Genomic DNA, 19,890 nt, shown 5'->3' on the forward strand with positions numbered 1-19,890 from the left:
TTGACTGTACGCGGAGCCCACCAACTCACAAAGGTGAATTATGAAAAGACTTGTTTTGACCGGTCTGCAGAGGAGATTATTAACATTTACATCTAGGAGGTAAATTGTAAAATACATTCTATAATTTATCTAACAAAGCTCATTTGATATTGTAATTATTGTTTATTGAATAGACTTAGGTTAAATTTAGGATGGTTTGACTTAATACATTTCAAGACGATGGGGGTGACGGTGCAAATGAACATATTGCCGAAGCAGACCCAGATGGCCAGATCCACCACACCCACGCTTCTGGGAGACCTCGAGTATTTCGCACCAGTATCAGGAGTCAATAAAATTATTTGTTTAAGGCAATGAGGATATAGGAAATAAAATTCAGAAACAAGTCATTAACATAAGCACTCAGAAAATTCCCCAAGCTCATTAGTCATCAGCCAGGAATAGTTTCCCGCCTGTCCAGAAACAAACTAAACTGCACCAAGCAATATTACACTGCTTTGTAAATATTTTTTCCCCCCGAGAGTAGCTCACCTTGGTAAGAGCCACATAATTCTTGATTAGCGAAGGAGCGCAAAAGGTGAGGTAGTTCCGCAGAAACAGAACCGTGCTGTCCATTTAGGCATGTGGATTGTCAGCATGCTACACGTCGCTGACAGCTTTCTTCAGGGCACCCATGTATGTCAAAGTCTTCTCCACATGAGATCCGTAGTAAAGCGAAAATATTGCCTCTGCTTGAGCGAATGTGGCCGCTGCGCTTGCCCCATCTCCCAGGGACAGCAGAATCGAAACAAGCTTGGTAAGTTCGTGCGCGATGATGATGTGTTTCGGGTGGTACAGCTTCTCGAGGATCTGCAGCATCACAGGGGTCACTTCTTCAGCATAATGCAATAGCATATGGACCTCACCTTTTGCGGAAAGATGTTCCAGATACTCAGAGGGCCCCAGACAAGTAAAAATCCTGAGTGGCAATTGAGGATGAGAAACATGGTTACCTGAATTGATGCTTCACAGTGCTTTCTTGCTCGTTCTTGGTCTCCTACCTTTGCAAAGGCCTCTGCAATTGTGTCTTCGGCCTACATACTTCCACATGTTCATAAGAACACGACTTATGTGTACAGTTGTACACAAGTGCAAGTGGACTTGGATACAGAATTTGAACAAAGACAAATGAGCAACCTCACCTGCGCAAGAGCCTTGCTATATGGGTGCCTCAGCTTCTTGAGTAGTTTTAGGGATTGTAATGCCTCTGTGATGAGAGTCTTGTCTAGCAATGTAAGTTTCTTCAACCTGTCAAGTGCAGTTGTTATCACAATTCCTGGTATGGATGAAACCCCAAATTTACAATTCCTAAAAGAACTCAAGAAGTTGAGGTAATCAAATTTGAAGTTTCATATGCAATTGTGAAGAACATACCTATTGATGGTAGATTCTTCCCTGTGTGATGTAGCCAGAGCAGACAACACATCAATATGGGATCTACAACTCGTGCAACATCCATGATCTATGTTCAGACTGACACCAATATTTCCTAAAAGAGATTTGGCGACATTCTCCATATCCTTATCAACCTTTGATACATCCTAAACAAAAAGAAACTCATCGTCATGTCATCTGTGATCCATCATCATTAAGTACTCCCTCCAGTCACAAGTGATGTTTTGAAGTTATCTTAAGTCAACCATTCAAAATTTTGATTGCATATTTCTTTTTATATGTTGAGTTTGGATATTTAAAAATAACACGAGTAGATTTGTCAGGTGTCATGAAATATTTAGTGTCATAAAAGTAAACAAATTTGCTTTGATTCATAAATATTCTGTAGCAAAAGTAGTATTCAAAGTTGTGTTTTGAAGACCATGTTAGTCTAAAAGGAAACTTATTTGTGACTAGAGGAGTATTTGTGACTAGAGAAGTAAATGAGAAGATATTTAAAAAAAAGCATAGTATACGAAAATAACCGTACAGACAATGATAGTTTGCAGACATAAGATCCTCCTAGGGAAACATTCACAAAATTCTCTTTGGACCTGTAGTAAGTTGATTCTGATATGGCACCAAGGCAGTTGCTTTGTGGACAACAAAATGAATTCAAAACAAGGTCTGATAGATTTAGCTCTGAGCAACTTGAACATTGACAACTGAAGTAGTAATTCTCTTGAAGTGACTTCTGTCTCTCTGAAAGTTGCATCTCACCAACCTAGAAATCAGAAGCATGAAAAGTTCAAAGCATAAGGCATTCAACTCTGCTCCAGAGAGAGATGGAGGAAACTGGGGGGAGGGGGGCGGGGTTTAGTGAAACCTGTGGACCATATGACAGTTCAACTGGGCTCCCGGATTTTACAAATTCTGTAGTTCTCAGCACGAGCGCACGTGAAAGAAAATATGCATGTACATTGGGCTGACATGAGTGATTGAACAGGCTACCAGATACATAAACAGCTTGAGCAACCCTGACCTGACAGTGAGCAAACAAAACACAAGACAAAGGTTACAGAGCACAAGACCACAATTTAGAGTGAGGCGCCTTTTATGCCAATAAACCAGCCTCATATACTGTGATTATAGTTACTTGATAATTGATACAATATTTTTTAATAACTTTGAATTCCTCTTTCTCCGTTTTTTTAATCTAATTCAGTATTGAGCTTCTGGGTTGGAATTGTGTTCTATCAGCGTGAGATAACGCACAATGATTAACAGGAACCAAACGACCTTTTGCAGCTCTAATAGCTGGATGATAGATTGCTCCCAGTCCCAGAAAAAATTACAGAAAGTATAAAAAGACAGACCTGCTCCACACCACACATGTTTGCACCTTCAGCTCCAGAAACACCTGTATTTACTGTGAGCTCTGGGCTTCCATCCACCGACCTCACTCGGACAATAGCAATTGAATTGACTTTAATTTGAAATATCAAAAGAACCAGCTGTAGAGGATAATCAACACATGAGTTTCTTCTTTCCCAAAATAAAATGTGAATGTGATACTCTATAATTTTTGTATACCTCAGGGAAAAAGTTTGTAGGGAATTGCAGTATATAGGAAACCATAGTAATGAGAAACAAAACCATGGTATAGATAAGAACATCCTTGAACCCAAGTACCATAGGGGTATCTGACTGAAGCTTGAGTTCCAAGCTTGCCTGATTTCTTGTCTGACTGGCATGAGGGCAACCAGTGGGCTTTAGATAAGACGCTAGACACAGTTGCAGACTTGCATTGCGGGATGGCTAGTGATCTAAAGGCTATTTACAGTCGTTGAAGACTGACTATATAACAGTAATCCTCATTGATTATGCTTTTCTTCCATATTTTGGTTGGTTTGATGTGTTTACTTAGTTTGCAAGTCAAAGACCTTTTCGTTCTGTACCACTTTTAAAAATGGAATGACACAAATTCTTGCATGTTAAAAAAATGGCTTTCCAGGTATAAAAGCAAATAAAAAATGTGCTAAAGAGGACTACACAGAAGGAAGTTCAATAAATACTGGTCTTGTTGAGATGAGATTAAGGTTACTGAGGAAAATGAAACTGGCAATCTCCAAGGAGGACTGGTTATCTCCATCAAAACAGTATGGATCAAGACATTTGATAACAATTAGCATTGTGACAAATTTATATAATAATTCAAAAACCTGGAACTCGAATTGCCATCAATTTTAGATTTCAGACCATACTCATTAACCTGGTATATTAGAACGATAATCTCTGAAGATAAATGTCATATATACCTGTGATAAAGAATCTTCTGTCCACAAAAGGTCTGATCTATAATAATTTTGGAGGCATAACAATAGGACAATTGCATATATCTGTGATTCCAACTTGTTGGCAGGAGAATGTTGATCATAATGGTGAACTAGATCCTGCAATAGCGAACTTAGCTCATTAATTCCTGATATGATATCATCTATGCCATAACATTTGGGTGCTAACAGCATAAGAGAATGTCAACCTAATTTAGAAATGAGGTACTTTACCAAATTTGGCCCGGAGATAGCAAAACTGTTTCCAGACAGCATCATTTTTTCTATGCTGCGTGCCATTATTCGTCCAGCTAAAACTACATCAGTTGGTAAAACAGCTGCCCAATTGGCACCTCCACATTCATGCTTGTGTTCAGCAAATAGCTTAGATCTTGGAGACTTGCAACTAGTAGAAGTTATACTCAGGTTTGCAATACTTGTTGAATATCCAAGATGAGTATCTTCATCACAAGAAATATCACCTACGGATTGCTCCTGGCACCTTTTTGAACAGTAAATTGGTATTGTACATGAAGGACAGAATACAACATCTGCTGGAGTTTCACTGAAGCAAAAGTGGCAGTAGTATTTCACGGGAAGATTTCATGATAATCTGCATTCAACTGTTGCACGTAAGAAACACACAAACCTTCAGTTCATGCACACAAACTGAAATTAGAAGCAATAATTATTCATCTAGTTGAGGAAAAACAGGTTCATAGACATGACATAAACACCAGACCTCAGAAAGCAATCTCGTATGCACATTAAACAAATATTTAGGGCCATTCATATATGCAAATTGTAGTGGCTTCAGCGATACATACTATAGGAAGACGGAGAAATGTCATTTGGCATAAACAGAGATGGGTCTTAATTAATACCGCGGCAAAAGGATCCTCGACGTGAATCAACGAAGCTGGGGGGATATCATCTGTAGAAGCCATTCCTCTACCTTTGTTTGGTGTTGAGATACTTTCTATAACAACCTTATGAGATTGTCCTGTCAGTTAGTCAAATAATATCTGTCACTAAGTACGCATCCAACAGAAGAAAGTAGTATGGACTGCACATAAGAAGTTCTAACCTGCAAGAGGCAAATCTTCATCCTTGCTATCACAGTTTGATGTCCCAGCTTCATTGACACTTTCATGCTTTTGCAAAATCAACTTTAGCTCTTGTTCTATGTTATTCTTCCCTGAAGAAGTCACTTCCAGGCTCAATGCAACCTCTAAATCATGTACTGCAGATGAATAATTCTTAAGCGCTGTTTTTACCATTCCCTTCCTGTACCATGCCTGAAATGCAGAAACAGGCGAAATGAAAAGAGTAACCTCCATGCTTTTGCTTGAATTCTTCAAAACAGAGACCTCAGTATAATTATGTGAAACAGCAATGTCATGCCTTAGAATAATTAGGTGAAATGGTTATGGCCCTGTCACAATCCCTTAGAGATTCTTTGAACAGACCTAATTTCTGCATAGTAGAGAAGAATGATTAGAATACAGAAACTCTTCAGCCAAAAGTACAAAGTAATATTATTTCCAGTGACAGAAATAAATAGTAGCAGAAAACACATTTAGTACATCCACTCCAAGCTTTTCAATATTTTTCACAGATCTTAACCAACAGTCTCTAAAGCTTTGTGGAACTGTGGGTATAGACTTGTTCTGCTATCCACCTGCCACAAGTATATCTTCACGTCCTATTTTCAGCCTAATAGACTCAAATACTTATTAAACTCGATACTAAAAAAGGGCACAAATTTGTCCGCTGTTCATATTCTGCAAACAAGTAAACGTAAGACTAACATGCATGGTGGAGGCTCGATTGACATATATTGCAGATACCAACTTCACATCCATGCCATCCGAATTAATCGGGACATGACGCAATGCCTGCAAGATATAATTCAAAACGTAAGACTAACATGCATGGTGGAGGCTCGATTGACATATATTGCAGATACCAACTTCACATCCATGCCATCCGAATTAATCGGGACATGACGCAATGCCTGCAAGATATAATTCAAACAATCTGTTATTATCATGATAGAATATTCATCAATCAGCCACAGCAAAATTACCATTCCAAATGGATGGATGGGGATCGGTTGTGTAAATATGCCACTATTTTAACAATCTAACTGACCACAAACTTCAATGGTGAAAAATACAATTTCTTCTGAACTTGGTAGCTGCCCACAAACTTCAATTCTAGGATGACTGCAGATGTAGCTGCTTAACTTTAGTGTTACAACAGGTGAAAAATGTAATCAGGGGCAGAGCCAGGACAGGTGCTGTCCGTGCTGCAGCACCCCCTGAGCCCATGAATGTCTAAGCAATCCATGTATTTTCAGGAGTCTAAGAACAGTTGCGAAGTTAAATTCGAATGTTATAACACCGATCTAGCTAGAATGTAAGCATAAAGCACCTCCTTTCAAACAGTCATGGCTTTCATAAAAAAAAAATTTTTTTTAAAAAAGTCATGGCTCTGCCCTCTGAATGTAATCATAGCTACAGAGACATCTGCTTTTGAAGTGTTACATCCAAAAGATTGTATATTTGGTGTGAAACACTGAAACAATACACTCATTTAAGCTCACCATCCAATTCCAATGTAGCGATATTTATCGTTTCTTTCTGTAATTCTTTTAACTGTTCCGTTGATATGCTTTCTTGGCACAGCAACAAACAAAGATGTTCAATTTAAGAACCACCTGGCTCTTATTTATAATATCAATCAAGTTTACAGCCGTTATATAATTTCGACCAACCAAAGTGAAAATTCAATCCGCATGTTCCAAATAAGTAGGTGGACGCAAACCTGCGAATAGTACCGGAGAGCTTGCCCAAACTCCCTCCTTGAGAAGCACGCATTGCCGTGGCCCTTGAACTCTACAGCCTTCACCTTGTCTTTGCGGCACAGCGCAAGTTCGGGGTCGGTCAGCTCTTGCATAACCTTGCAGTCGGAAACAGCCATTCAGAACCAGCGATCTAGCAGCCAAACTCAGGTCTCCTGGGGTAGAGCCGTAGAGGGGCATCGAGAAACTAAAGGGGAGGGTGGGCGGTGGTTACCTGGTGGAAGAGAGGAAGGGTGTGGAAGAAGGCCAACAGGCGAGAGGTGGTGGCGGGGAGGTCGGCAGCCGTGCCCTCGCCGACGGCCCGCTGGAGTTCGGTCGGCACCGCCGATTTGAGCCGCTCCATGGAGAGTCCGTGGAGGCGGCCGGAGGGAGAGTGTGGATTGGTGACGTCAGCTTTAAAACCCAATGGCGGGCTATTGGGCCATTTTGAGCCATATTTATACAAACTGTTGGTCCACTTACAAGTTTGGGCTGGGCTGGGCTAGGATAGCACAACATCTATTATTTAGTAGGAAAAAGTCAACATTACCTCCTCAACTTTCGCGAAAGTCCGTTTTTCCTCTCTAAACTCCAAAACCGAGCAAAACACCTCCCTCAACTTTTAAAACCGTTCATCTTACCTCCCTGGCCCTGTTATAAGCAGTGTTGAAGGCGGTTTTGTCTTTTTCTTTTTTATCTATTTCGGTTGAATCTTTAAAAAATCATAGTAAATCATAGAAAAAAATAGAAAATCTAATTTTATTGGACTTCACGTGAGTAGATCTACACAGTGAACATATAATATGGTATGCTTTAGTACAAAGTTTTTGCTATGGCTTTAGATCTATGATTTTATGTAATTAATTAGAATAATTCATAGCTGCAGTTTCTATGGTCCAATTGTGATAAAAATTTTTATAGTGGGCTAATTATTATATGATTGAACTGTAGTAAAAATTTTATACTCATTCAATCATGTATAGCTTAGTTATAGATTTATTTATATTTAACATGCATAAACCTAAATAAAATCTGTAACTAAGTTATACATGATCCAATGAGTATGAAATTTTTACTACAGTTTAAGCATACAATAATTAGCTCACCATAAAAAAATCACAATAATTGAACCATAGAAACTACAGCTATGAATTATTCCATTTAATTACAAAAAAGCATAGATCTAAAGCCACAGCAAAAACTTTGTATTGAAGCCTACTATATTATATGTTCACTGTGTAGATCTACTCACGTGGAGTCCAACAAAATTGGATTTTCTATTTTATGATTTTTCTATGATTTACTATAATTTTTTAAAGATTCAGCCGAAATAAATAAAAAAGAAAAAGACAAAACCGCCTTCAAAACCGCTTATAACAGGGCCAAGGAGGTAAGATGAACGGTTTTAAAAATTGAGGGAGGTATTTTGCCCGGTTTTAGAGTTTGGAGAGGAAAAGCAGACTTTCGCGAAAGTTGAGAGAGGTAATGTGGACTTTTCCTATTTAGTAAGGGTGGACATAATAATCAGAGAAACTTTTTTGAACTAAAACCGTGGGGTATCAACCCCCGGCGGAATAATAAGAGAAACTTAGTTCCTTGGTCTAAAAAAAGGTTGCATTTCCTTTCTTAGACCTTTTTGTTATGAACTTCTCTATTGCCCAAAATAAAATTTGTTTCCTTTCTTGGCCCTTCTGTTAGTCTGAGGCTATAACGGTGTTAACTTGTACGTAAAATTACCCTTTTACCTCTGGTGTCTAAGGCAACAGTACATTAGCCGTAACGTCATGTGCAACAATAGAGCCATAAAGGTCTTTCATGCTGCCTACTATCAATAATTTCTCAAAATAATGTACAATATATTTTCAAGCATGGAATCATTATTTTTTATATTTGCGCATGACATACATCACACCGACCATTTGAAATGCATATAAAATCCACAACTGCAATTCAAGTGCACACATACACAATGATGACAAATCAATGGATGGAACATTAAGTAGGTTCAGGTCATACATGAACAAGGTGCACACATATGTAAACGAGATGTCTAAGTTCACAAATAAATTCACATACATTGGCTCACATTAACCAAGCCAAACCAACATGCAGTACATGGCATCACATATGCGAACAAGCATATCGAAAATCAAAGGTTAAGTCTTCTTTTGCTTCTTGTACTCATTGTAGGGCTAGGTGATTATGTTTTTTTTGCTTCTAGTACCTATGGAGGGTCTGTCAAGTGGCGCATTATGCTTTGTACCTAGCCCTTGGTCCCGGCTGATTTGAGCCAATTCTTGACCTAGAAACGTTCGTTTTCAGCAATAAATGGTGTTAGTTTAATATAGAATATTTGAATGGAAAAAATTCAGAATTAGGAAAACTACCTTTTGGATGGTCTAAATTTAGATTTACTATGTTTTCCCTTAGTCTTACTTGAAATCTCCAAGTTTTGGCCGTGATGATAGAGAGCATCTATTTAGTTTCCTAACTAAGTTGCCATTAATAGTAACACAAAATTTCAGCATTAGTGTCAATTACCTTCTAGATGCTTCAGGAGTACAATCATCGCTATTTCTCTTTATGTTAGTTGCTTCTAAGTTTTGACTAGAATCCAACCTGTTAACACAAGGAATTCGCCATATTCACGGCCATGCAAATTTGTAGGTGATGGAAATTAAAACGACGATGCTAGACTCACCCTCCGAGCAAGTCACTTTGATCGTCGTCTCCATCAGTCACTTGCGAAGCCTGGCCAGCAACTGCCTCGGATGTCTGGGCTGCAGCGGCAGCCATCCCTGCGCTGGACTCTTGGCTCGCGGCACTGGCCACACCCGAGGAGGCGTCCAGGCCTGCGCGGCCGGCGGCCACCCCTAAGGTGGCGCCCAGACTAGCGCGACCGGTGGCCAGGCCTTGCTCGACGCCCTAGCTCACGGCGCCAGCCAACCCGATGTGGCGGTGCCTAGGCCCGCACGGGTGACTCGGACGCTCATGACCAGCCAGGCCGCTATGTTGTGGCGCGGCTGAGGTAGATCCGGAGCTGGCCTGACCACCAGCGGGACCTCGTCGGTGGCGCCCTTCTCCATTGCCGAAAAGTGGAGGCTAGGGTTTGGCCGCCCAACGCATGCACGTGCCTATATCGCGACTGCGAGCGGCTACGCTTCAACACATGTAGAAATACGAACGGGTAAGGGCATTTTGGTCTTCTCGTGTTGCTCCAAAGGGTTGGTTCACGGTAGAGACAAACGGACTGGACAGAAGAACCAAGAAAGGAAACGAATTTCGTTTTGGGGCCCAACAGGGAAGTTTTAAAAAAAAGGCCAAGAAAGGAAATACAATTCTTTTAGGTCCAATGAACTAATTTTCACTGATAATTAACAGAAACTGATAGAACGAGAAACCACAAATCATGCTACTACAATCACTTACCAAATCCATTTTCTACTAAATCATGTAGTTCACCAATATCTTTTGAAAATAAAGTATATATTTTTACCAAGAAAATTCAAGTTGCCTTTACCAATTTCTAAACCACGCCATGTGTGGGTTCCTAGTAGAACTCGTTTAATTGAAGTTCTTTTAGGACACGAAAAGAAATAGTGTATTAGGTGTGTATGGTTTCAAGTGTGTTCCCATTCTGTAATTGACTATTATAAGAAGTGAAGTTCACTCACATTTAAAAAATAGTAAGATTCCAATTATACATGGAAGAAATCAGTAACATAGACCACAGGCAATAGCTGACAGAACTCCTTCACATACCAAAAAAAAAATAGGGCGTCCATCCCTTCACATTCTTAATTATGACGGTCAAATTGATGATTTGATGGGGTTTTGGCCTGTTCTTTTTCTCATCAATTGGATGAATGAATCCCACCCTCGAGCCCGAGTGTGAAGGGCGAAAAAGACGAAATATGATTATTATATTTATCTTAGGGTTGGAATGGCTAAAGGCCACCATTTAAGGAGTAGGTAGCTCTTCGGCCTTGAGGTGTGTAATACTTTTGATCAATAAGTAATACCCGACATGGGTAGTTCTACATGCCATCCCCATCCTGCTGATTTAGATATTGAAATACGTTGGTACTATTGATCCTAAAATATTTACCTAACCCTGACAAGTCGATTTTCTAGAAGTTTCACCCAGTTTAGCTATAAAAAAGAAGAAGTTCCAATCATTTTGCCTTTTTATTTCTGTGCTACTACATTTATGTCTTTGTCCTATCCTTTATTCCCTCTTATGCACTTGGAAAACACCACGCTCTGCCACTGAGCGCGCGCGCGTGTGTGTTCACGGGCTTCCCATGTTTACTCAAATGGAATTCCGTGGAACATTTTGAAAGGATGCCATCAACTTGGAGGGGATACCATGGAAAAAGTTGAAGAGATATATTAGGTGCAACTATGGAACATATTTTCTGAAAATACTTGGCTTCTCCTTTCAATTTTGAACTTTTTGCTTCACGTTTGATGGCAACATTTAGCAAGATGCAACTTGTAATAGCACATGTAACAGGAATATCTGATGTAGGATGAGGATGACCTTTAGAACTTGTAATAACAAGAATACGTGCCTGTGCATTGCAATGGAATGTACGCCTTATGCAGGATCATCTGAACGACTTTGTGCGTCGAAGATTTAAGCCTGTTCGTTTGATCGTAAACGATCGTGGATTATAAGCCAGAACAGTATTTTTCTCTCACACCAAATCAGCCAGCAGTAATAATCCACGATCGTTTCAGCCGAAACGAACAGGCTGTTATATAACAGCCATGTTGTTTGTTCCAATAAATATTGCTGGACACACAAATACACATGTTTGTAATTCATATGTGCACGGCCATGAATCCAAGTCAGATGCGGATCAAGAGAGACACAAGGGCAGTTTGGAAAGTATGAAAAGGGGGACAGAAGAATCTCTTCAATCTTTAATATTAGGTCATGTTTAGATTCCATGAATTAAAATAATATCCAGAAAGTGCTTTCTATTTTATTATTAGATTACTTTCAAATTCATATCAAATCCTAGGAACCAAGCATAGCCTTTATTTTTTTCGAGAGTGCGCTTTACATATATTTCATCACAGCATGACTAGCGCTTGGATGTCCAGACGGCCGGCACCTGCAGTCATTTTCGCGCCGTTTCGCCCCCCCCCCCCCCCGCAGGGGCCCACATCGGCCTGAGCGTCACCACCATCGAGAAAAGAGGGGGAGGGTGCGCGGCGGATGCCTAGTCGGCGCCGGAGAAGGAAGAGACACCGATGCGAGGCAAAAAAACGAGGAGGGAGATGCAAATATCCAATCTACTTTTGAAACATCCAGATGCAACACTTGCAACGTACGTCTAAAGATAGATGCAACACTTGAAATATGCATATGAAACACTTGCTGTAACACCAAATTTACTTTTGAAACATCCAGATTGAACACTTGCAACATATGTACGAAAAAAACTTAAACACTTGGAACATACATCTGAAACACTTACAAAAATATATGCAACATCCTGATGAAACACTTGCAAACATACGTCTAGAAAAAACAGATGAAACATTCGGAACATACACTTGAAACATACATGTATAGCCATTGCAACATGTGCAACATCCCGATCTACTTTTGCAACATCAAGATGAAACATTTGAAACACTTGAACCCGATCTACTTTTGCAACATCAAGATGAAACATCTGAAACACTTGAAACATACTTTTGCAATATGGGCTTTCAACGCAATGTCATCTTGTTAAGGCTTGTCGTTGTGGAGCTTGATGGTGGCACATGGAGCTCGTCGTGCGCCAGCGGCGCGGGCAACTCGCCGACGGGACGGCTTCACACAAAGCTCACCCCGCCCCCCCCCTCGGCTGCTTGCTGGAGCATCCGTCGTGGAGGCTCGTCGGCTCGGTGGAGGCGGTCGTGGCTCGCCAGATTGGTGCAGGCGGCCGCGGCGAGCAGGCAGCGTGGTGGAGCACGGCCGCGGCGAGCATGGCCGCACGGTGGAGGTGGGCGTGCGCGACGGGGCAGCGCGGTGGGGGCAGGCAACGCGGTGGAGGCGGACGGTGGACAGTTTTATTTTTTTCGGCAGGGTGCGGACGAGAGGAAGCGAAGACACGTTAGCGAGTGGGGAGACGCGTCCAGCCGCATGGATGCTCGGGTGGAATCATTATCGATTTCATTAAGAGAAGATTGGATAGTTTTTTACACCCACGAACCGTCCTGAGCAAGCTGCCGAGAGGTCAGCACTGAACAAGGCGGTCGCCCAAAAAAGCGAAAGGAAAAAAAATGCACTACGGGGCTATTACAGGAGTATTGGCGACTGAACCGCACAACACAGGTCCGTTCACGAAGCAGAACGCACAAGCAACACCGACATGCCCGAGAAACCGTCCCCAACCCAGCAGTTCCCTCTTCAAACACGCTTGCCGACCAAACATAGCCTTAGTTACTTCTGTAGATTATTCAGGCAGTGATAGAGTCATAACAGTCTCTGTCAACTGAAATTGATGCTTTGTCCTTTTCTCTCTCTTTTTGATAAGGCATGCTTTGTCCTTAGTGCGGTCAACTTGCTGCGATGTTTCAACAACCTGATTCTAAACAGAACACTTGTAATTTAATAAGTTTGTTATTGAACTTATTTTCTGTATTCCAAACATGTTTTGATCTACTTAATTTATCTTATGTTGTTTCTTATGATTTTCTTTCCGTTACTTGTCACGGCTACTGAAGAAGTTCCTTTCAATTTCGCACCTTTTTTCCGTGAACATACGCCAATAGCGCAAGTTTTTCATTAAATGCAATTTCACACTTTTGGTTGACGTGCCGAGGGTTGACATTAGAGATGTAAATGTTGCTAATATTTTCTATAAATCTAATTAAACTTATTGGCACGCAGACCGTGGGACAGATTTTAGGGACATAGGGAGTAAATTGTAATTATCAAGCAGTGACAAAATCATGGGTACATCTCTGCTGTTGAAAGTGATTCTTTGTCCTTGGTGCAGCCAACTTACTACACTTGTCTTGATGCGAACTTGCTATGCTTCATCCATTGGTTCAAGCAGCTGGAGATTTTAAACAGTTCCTTGAGCCCTAATATTTTTTTTAATAGGCGACCTTGAACCATCCGATTTGTTAATATCTTGGTCCATTGACAATTAAACTGTGTGATTTTGGTCCATCGGACTGCTGATATTTGTCCCATTCAGCTATTAGTCATTGAAAGTATATTTTTAAGGTGCGAGTTATACTGCTGTCCCATCCTGCAGTTACCTTTTTTTTAATGTTATTATATCCAGTCACACTAATTAGTTAACAGAAGCTTAACTTATATCATGTATATATGTGAGCCGCAAAGACATTCAAAATGACAGCACCAAAGAAAACTAAGCTCTCGCAAAGGCCTAACAAATAGTAGGATTAGAACAGTTTTTTCCCCTGCCCTGTAAAGAAGATGTCATGTAAACAACGTAAATAAATGGGCAACTCTTGGAGTTTAAAAAAATTAAAATTAGGAGTCACTCAAAAACGAAAGAAACCAAAGAGCTAAAAGAAGAAAGATGTAAGCAGTTTATGTTTATATACGATCAAACTATTGATATTTGTGTATACAACAGAAAAATTGGGTGGAGGGCCAACGACAGACACAGTTAAAGGTTCCTCCAGGCAAAGATGAAGCTAGCACCCATTGTCAGTTACTAAGACTGTCTCCAACCAAGTACCCAAACCGTGACCCATACCCATTTTACATCGTGCACAGTACTTTTACCGGAGAAAATCGCTCTCCAACAGAGTAGCCAAACGCAGCAGGCATTTTGCGTCCGGCGATGGACGGTACCCAAAATTGCGTCCTCTCCTTCCCTTTGCGTCTCCACGCAGGCGGGGTCCCACCACCACGACCGGAGCCGGGGCCGAGGTCCGCCGCGCCCGCGCCGGGGCCGAGGTCCGCCGCGCCCGCGCCGGGGCCGAGCGCGCCGTGGCCGAGGTCCGCCCACGCCAGCGCCGGGGCCGAGGTCCGCCCGCGCCCGCGCCGGGGCCGAGGTCCGCCCGCGTCCGCGCCGGGGCCGAGCGCGCCGAGGTCCGCCCGCGCCCGCGCCGGGGCCGAGCGCGCCGTGGCCGAGCTCGCCGGGGCCGAGGTCCGCCCACGCCCGCGCCGGGCCGAGGTCCGCCCGCGTCCGCGCCGGGGCCGAGCGCGCCGAGGTCCGCCCGCGCCCGCGCCGTGGCCGAGCTCGCCGGGGCCGAGGTCCGCCCGCGCCCGCGCCGGGGCCGAGCGCGCCGGGGCCGAGCTCGCTGCGCGCCGCCAGGGTCGGAGCTCGCCGTGCGCCGCCAGGCCCGAGGCCGCCGGCTCCTCCTCCGTTGCCTTTGGGTTGGCTGTTGGAGAACGGAAGTTTTGGGTACGCTATCTTTGTACTGTGCGTAACCTAAACCATGGTATGAGTATTCGTTTTGGGGCTGCACCGTTGGAGATAGCCTAATATCTTTCCTTCTCAATAAACAGTGCAATAAACATCGATCTCCGCCCTATTATTGATGTCTGATTGATTGATTCTATTCAAAAGGTGGACCTCGTCGTAGTAGATGTTCATGTCAGTTGTTACCCTGGTAATCACAATTGACGACCTTGACAAGTTCCAAGTCTCCTACTGGTTCTCGATTGCCCTAGCATGTTCTTCAGTGATAAAGAATGAAGCAATACTTCGCAGAGCAGTACCCTAGCTAATCCGAACGCTCCCTAGAGTGAATAGGCAAAGAAGAACATCTACTTTCATAAAAAAAAGGATAAAGATTGAAATAAGAAAGATTGTGAATAGTTGAACAGTGTAACAAAAGGTCCTCGAACCATTCGCATACATATATAAATATAAACAAGAAGGATAGCGTGATTTGGAATAAAAATAGATAATTATATTTACTTGCATGAAGAGATAAACTATTATAAATGAATGTTAGTGCATAGTGTAGCATATTAATGTAGATAATTAAAATGCACGTTTGTGAATGATGTAGCTCATTTTTACGGATAGTTTCCATGAAAAGATAACTATCATAATTATATGTGTTAGTGGCCTGCTGATGTGGATGGTTTGTATGGAGACGTATCAGTGGATTCGCATATATATATACATACATATATAAAGGAATAAAAATGTAGCCAAAGCTCCTTGAAAATAAGATGCAATTGTTAGTGCATACCTTTCATCTCGTTAATAGCGTCCAAGACATTGGTCTTCACATTGCTATCTTCCCTGCACATGCTCTTTTTCCATTCAAAAACTGTCTTTTGGTAACCAGTCAATTGCAGTGGACCTTCACAAGTCCCTGTCTCCTGTTGGTTTTTTCCTAAGTTTTAATTTTCTTCAGTGTGCACCTAACTTAAGAGGCCCCTCTTCATTTGAAGTCACCTTCTCCTGTACTTTTTTTAGATAATGGAAAGAGTATCCGGCTTCATCCCTTGAAGAGGAATCGGACCAACTTATTACAACTCAACAATTCTAGGATGACAAATTTTTTATATAAAAACCAACTCAAGACCTGATTCTAAACGAAGAAGGCCATCCATAGGACGCAAAAGGCTTATTGGCATGGTCTCCAAAGTTCGAGAAGCCCCCCACATAATTGCTTGTTCATACTCATACCATTGCAATTGGGCTCAAAACTGAAGACAATGGGTATCCCTGAATAACACTTGCAAAAAAGAGAATTGGGTAAACAATTGTCAATTTTTTTTTTTGTTTCTTGTTATCCATATTGACCATAAAAGGGTTACTGCACCAATCAGTAAGAGTGATAGAAAATTCTTATCTTTCCAAGAGTACCAAACATCAAATAAGTTTTGCCATTTCGAGGTGGATTAATTCCTAACACCATATGGACTGCTCTCCAAACATGGCATGCGAGCATTAAAAAATATGTTGGATGGTTCAAGGTTTGCTAAAAAAAACAGCAGGACCTATCTCTATTCCAATTCCTCTTTGCCAAGTTATCCTAAGTGAGAATAACCTCTCTTTTGAAAAAACAGAGAAAGATTTTAATCGTCAAAGAGAATTCTCAATGATTGATGCTTTTTTCCGTGAGCGTGCCATGACACATATATATTTCATTAAGAGAGTGGGATAATACAATAACTACTTTGTGTACTTTGGTGGCGATGGGCACACCCATTTGTAAAGATATATAGTAAGAGAGATTACAAAGCACGATTACAACATGTAGGGAGTGTTTGATTTGTGAAATGAAGTGGTCCATCATCATCTCACTCCCTAGTTTTTTGTTTGTTTTATATAATAGAATGAGTTGATCTATTATCACTTCATTCTTCACAAGCTAATAATTAGTAGTAGTTGAGGAATAGGGTCATTCCACTAAATTTGAGGAATGGACTCATGATACATCAACTCATCTAGATGATTTTATTCTCCAAACCAAACACTCAGATAGTGAATTTGTGACCAAAAGCAAGAGAAGCTGATTGATACATTCACAACTACAAATTTAGCGACCCAAGATGCCTGTTACCAAGCTGATGAATCCACTGGCTCCCTTCCTCAACAATGCGTTGGAACACATCAACCAGCATGGCCACTACCTGGTCAAAGAAACACTTCCTCAGTTCCTTCCACATGGACCACACAACAAGTAAGACTGCAAGACGAATGAGTCGAAGCCACGTCTCGAGTTATTTGCCCCCTGTTTTTTCATGAGCGTGGAGCTCAACTCTAGTAAGGCCTCTACCTAAACTCCTACTTTATTTTTTTAGACAGAAGAACAAAAAACGGACTCCAAGAGGACCCTTACTCTAGCCATTAAAAGTAGGAGGTCCACAAATTCCCTCCTCAATCACTCGCTCCTAGGGCCTCAACCTTAGATCCGGTGTCCCCTATTCCTAGCACCGGCCTCCCTCCCTCCTGGCGCGAACCCCTTCTCCCTGGCGCAGATCTAACCTCCCCTGCGTCGGCCTGCCTACTCCTCGGCTCCCTTCTCACTTGGCATCCCCTCTCTCGACATGGCTATCTCCTCCCTAGCTCCTACCCTGTCCCGGCGCGGTATCCACACCTTGGCGTTCCCTTTCTTGGCACGGTACACACTCTCCCGGCGTCCCATCTCCCAGCATGCCTCCTTCATCCTTGATGCCCTCTCCCAACACACCCTCTGCTCTAGCTCAGCCTCGCTGTCGGCACCTCCTCTCGCTAGCCTCCACCACCATCGGCCTCCCTCCCAGTCTGCTCCTCTCTTGGTGTGCCCCTCTCCCAGCATGTGAGAAAAAATGAGAGATGGAAGAAAACAAGAAAAAAAAGGAGTAATATGACTGACAAATGGGTCCCAGAGAAGTATGGATCGTGATTTAAAGGCTGTTGTTGGAATTGAGCCCATAAATCATGGCCCTCAAGCGGATGGCATATGGCCCAGTGGTGAAGGCTCCAAGGGAGGAGCCGGCCAGCGGGGGTTCGATCCCGTCCTGCACCTAGCCGCCTCCTGTGAAGGCCGCACTAGGGTGGTGCTTTCTAAAAAAACATGGCCCTCAAAAGTACAAAAAAAACTCTCATACCAAAAGTAGGGGCCATTGCTAAAGTTGCTCATGGCACTATCATGGGCGAGACCTGAAGCCCAATCACCACTACATTTCCCTAGTGAATTGGTAGCTAGCAACAGATGGTCAATGCTCAATGGTCTCTAATGCTTGGTCTTAGAGCGCGCCATCATGATCATGCAAGAGTTTAAGTGAAAGCCATGCTTGTGATATCTCTCAGCAGTCCAAATATGACCATGGAGCGCAAACCAGAATAAAATATTGACTCGTGGTGGTGCACTCGTCTTCTACGGCTCCTTAGAGCATGCATTCATCTGGCCATGGAGGAGTCCTTGTCGCATGAGGAAAAGGAAAAAGAGCGAGAGAGGGATGGGTGTGTCATGTGTGTGTGTGGGTGGGGTTAGGGGGGGGGGGGGGGGTTGGGGGGTCCCATAGCTGATCTTGAAACCCATCCGAGCCTAGGGTGAGAACAAGTGTTGGTTCTTCTCTTTCTCTTTTCTCTCTTATCTCTCGTTCATGTAGGGGGGGGGGGGGGGCACAGCTGATCTTGAAACCCATCTGAGCCTAGGGTGAGAATAAGTGTTGGTTCTTCTCTCTCTCTTTTCTCTCTTATCTCTCCTTCATGTAAACAAAATGCTGATCAGATTTATGAGCTAGCCGATGCGTACTTGTTGGAGTAGCTCTTAATACTTTTTGCTTCTTAGGAACTCAGAATAGTTAAATATCCCCTCTTCCCCACTGATGGAATCCCCCCTTGCTCCACTTGCTCACTTGTGTCAGCTTCTGAAAGTTATGATTTGTCTTTGTACAGTGCAACTTGCTCCACTTGTCGTGATGATTCATCATTGGCTCACACAATTGGATATATTATACACGCAATGATGTAATCCCCGAAGCATAAACATGCACCGAAGAAAACTAAGGTCTCATGAAGGATCAACATATTAAGTAGACCTATTTAATTTTCCCCAGCCTTGTCAAGAATATATCTCATAGCATGTCTGTGTTCGTATATATTATTAGAAGTTAAAAAAAATAGGAGCTAAAGGAATCATTCTAAAATGAAAGAAGCCATTAGCTAAAATAAGAAATATTTTGAGCATTTGACATGATGTGTGATCAAACGATTGTACATATAAGAGAAGAGAATAGTGCTGGATCAAACGATTGGCCCGAACATTTCTGCAGTCATTGTCGCACTGGTTTGCTGCTCTGTTTGAACACCACCACGAAAGCAAAGATGATGTTCGAGTGGGAAAATTATGTAAATTCTGTGACCTTTTTTTACAGGGTACTTCATGCTTTGTGATATGCTTTCAACTAGCGGGGTACATTGTTGTGGCGGTGCGCTGGTGCCATTATTTTCAGCTTCTATGGCAGAAAATAGTCGTCTCAATAACATACAAATATCCTGAAATTATTTTTTTTCGCGAACATGCTCCGGGGCGGAAGTGTTTCATTAAGGCCATGTTCGGTTGCAGTGGAACCAATCCAGGAGGGATTGAACCAGGGGTACGTGTGTAGCGAGACTGACCATCGCGAGTCCTCCAATTCGCAGGTATGCAAGATCTTGTGCCGATGCCGTGGGAGGACCTAGCGCCGCAGCCGTCGCGCTCGCCTCCGGGGGATTCGTTCCACGACTCTAGAGTAGTGGTTTCATTCCTGGTGGGGTGCGGCCGTATAACCAGGTCTTTGCAGGCGGGGGTGCGGCTGTATAATCGAAACAGACCCGGTATACAGGGTTTCACAGGCTAACTGAACACGTATTTTAGGGA

At 42.4% G+C, this 19,890-nt stretch overlaps 1 pseudogene; it reads right to left on the minus strand.

The window, feature by feature from the left end:
• Positions 1–359: 359 nt before the first annotated feature.
• On the minus strand, positions 360–6,998 carry LOC136486146 (uncharacterized; annotated as a pseudogene).
• Positions 6,999–19,890: the final 12,892 nt, after the last annotated feature.

The sequence above is a fragment of the Miscanthus floridulus genome, chromosome 1 (genome assembly GCF_019320115.1).
Source record: "Miscanthus floridulus cultivar M001 chromosome 1, ASM1932011v1, whole genome shotgun sequence".
NCBI lineage: Eukaryota > Viridiplantae > Streptophyta > Magnoliopsida > Poales > Poaceae > Miscanthus > Miscanthus floridulus.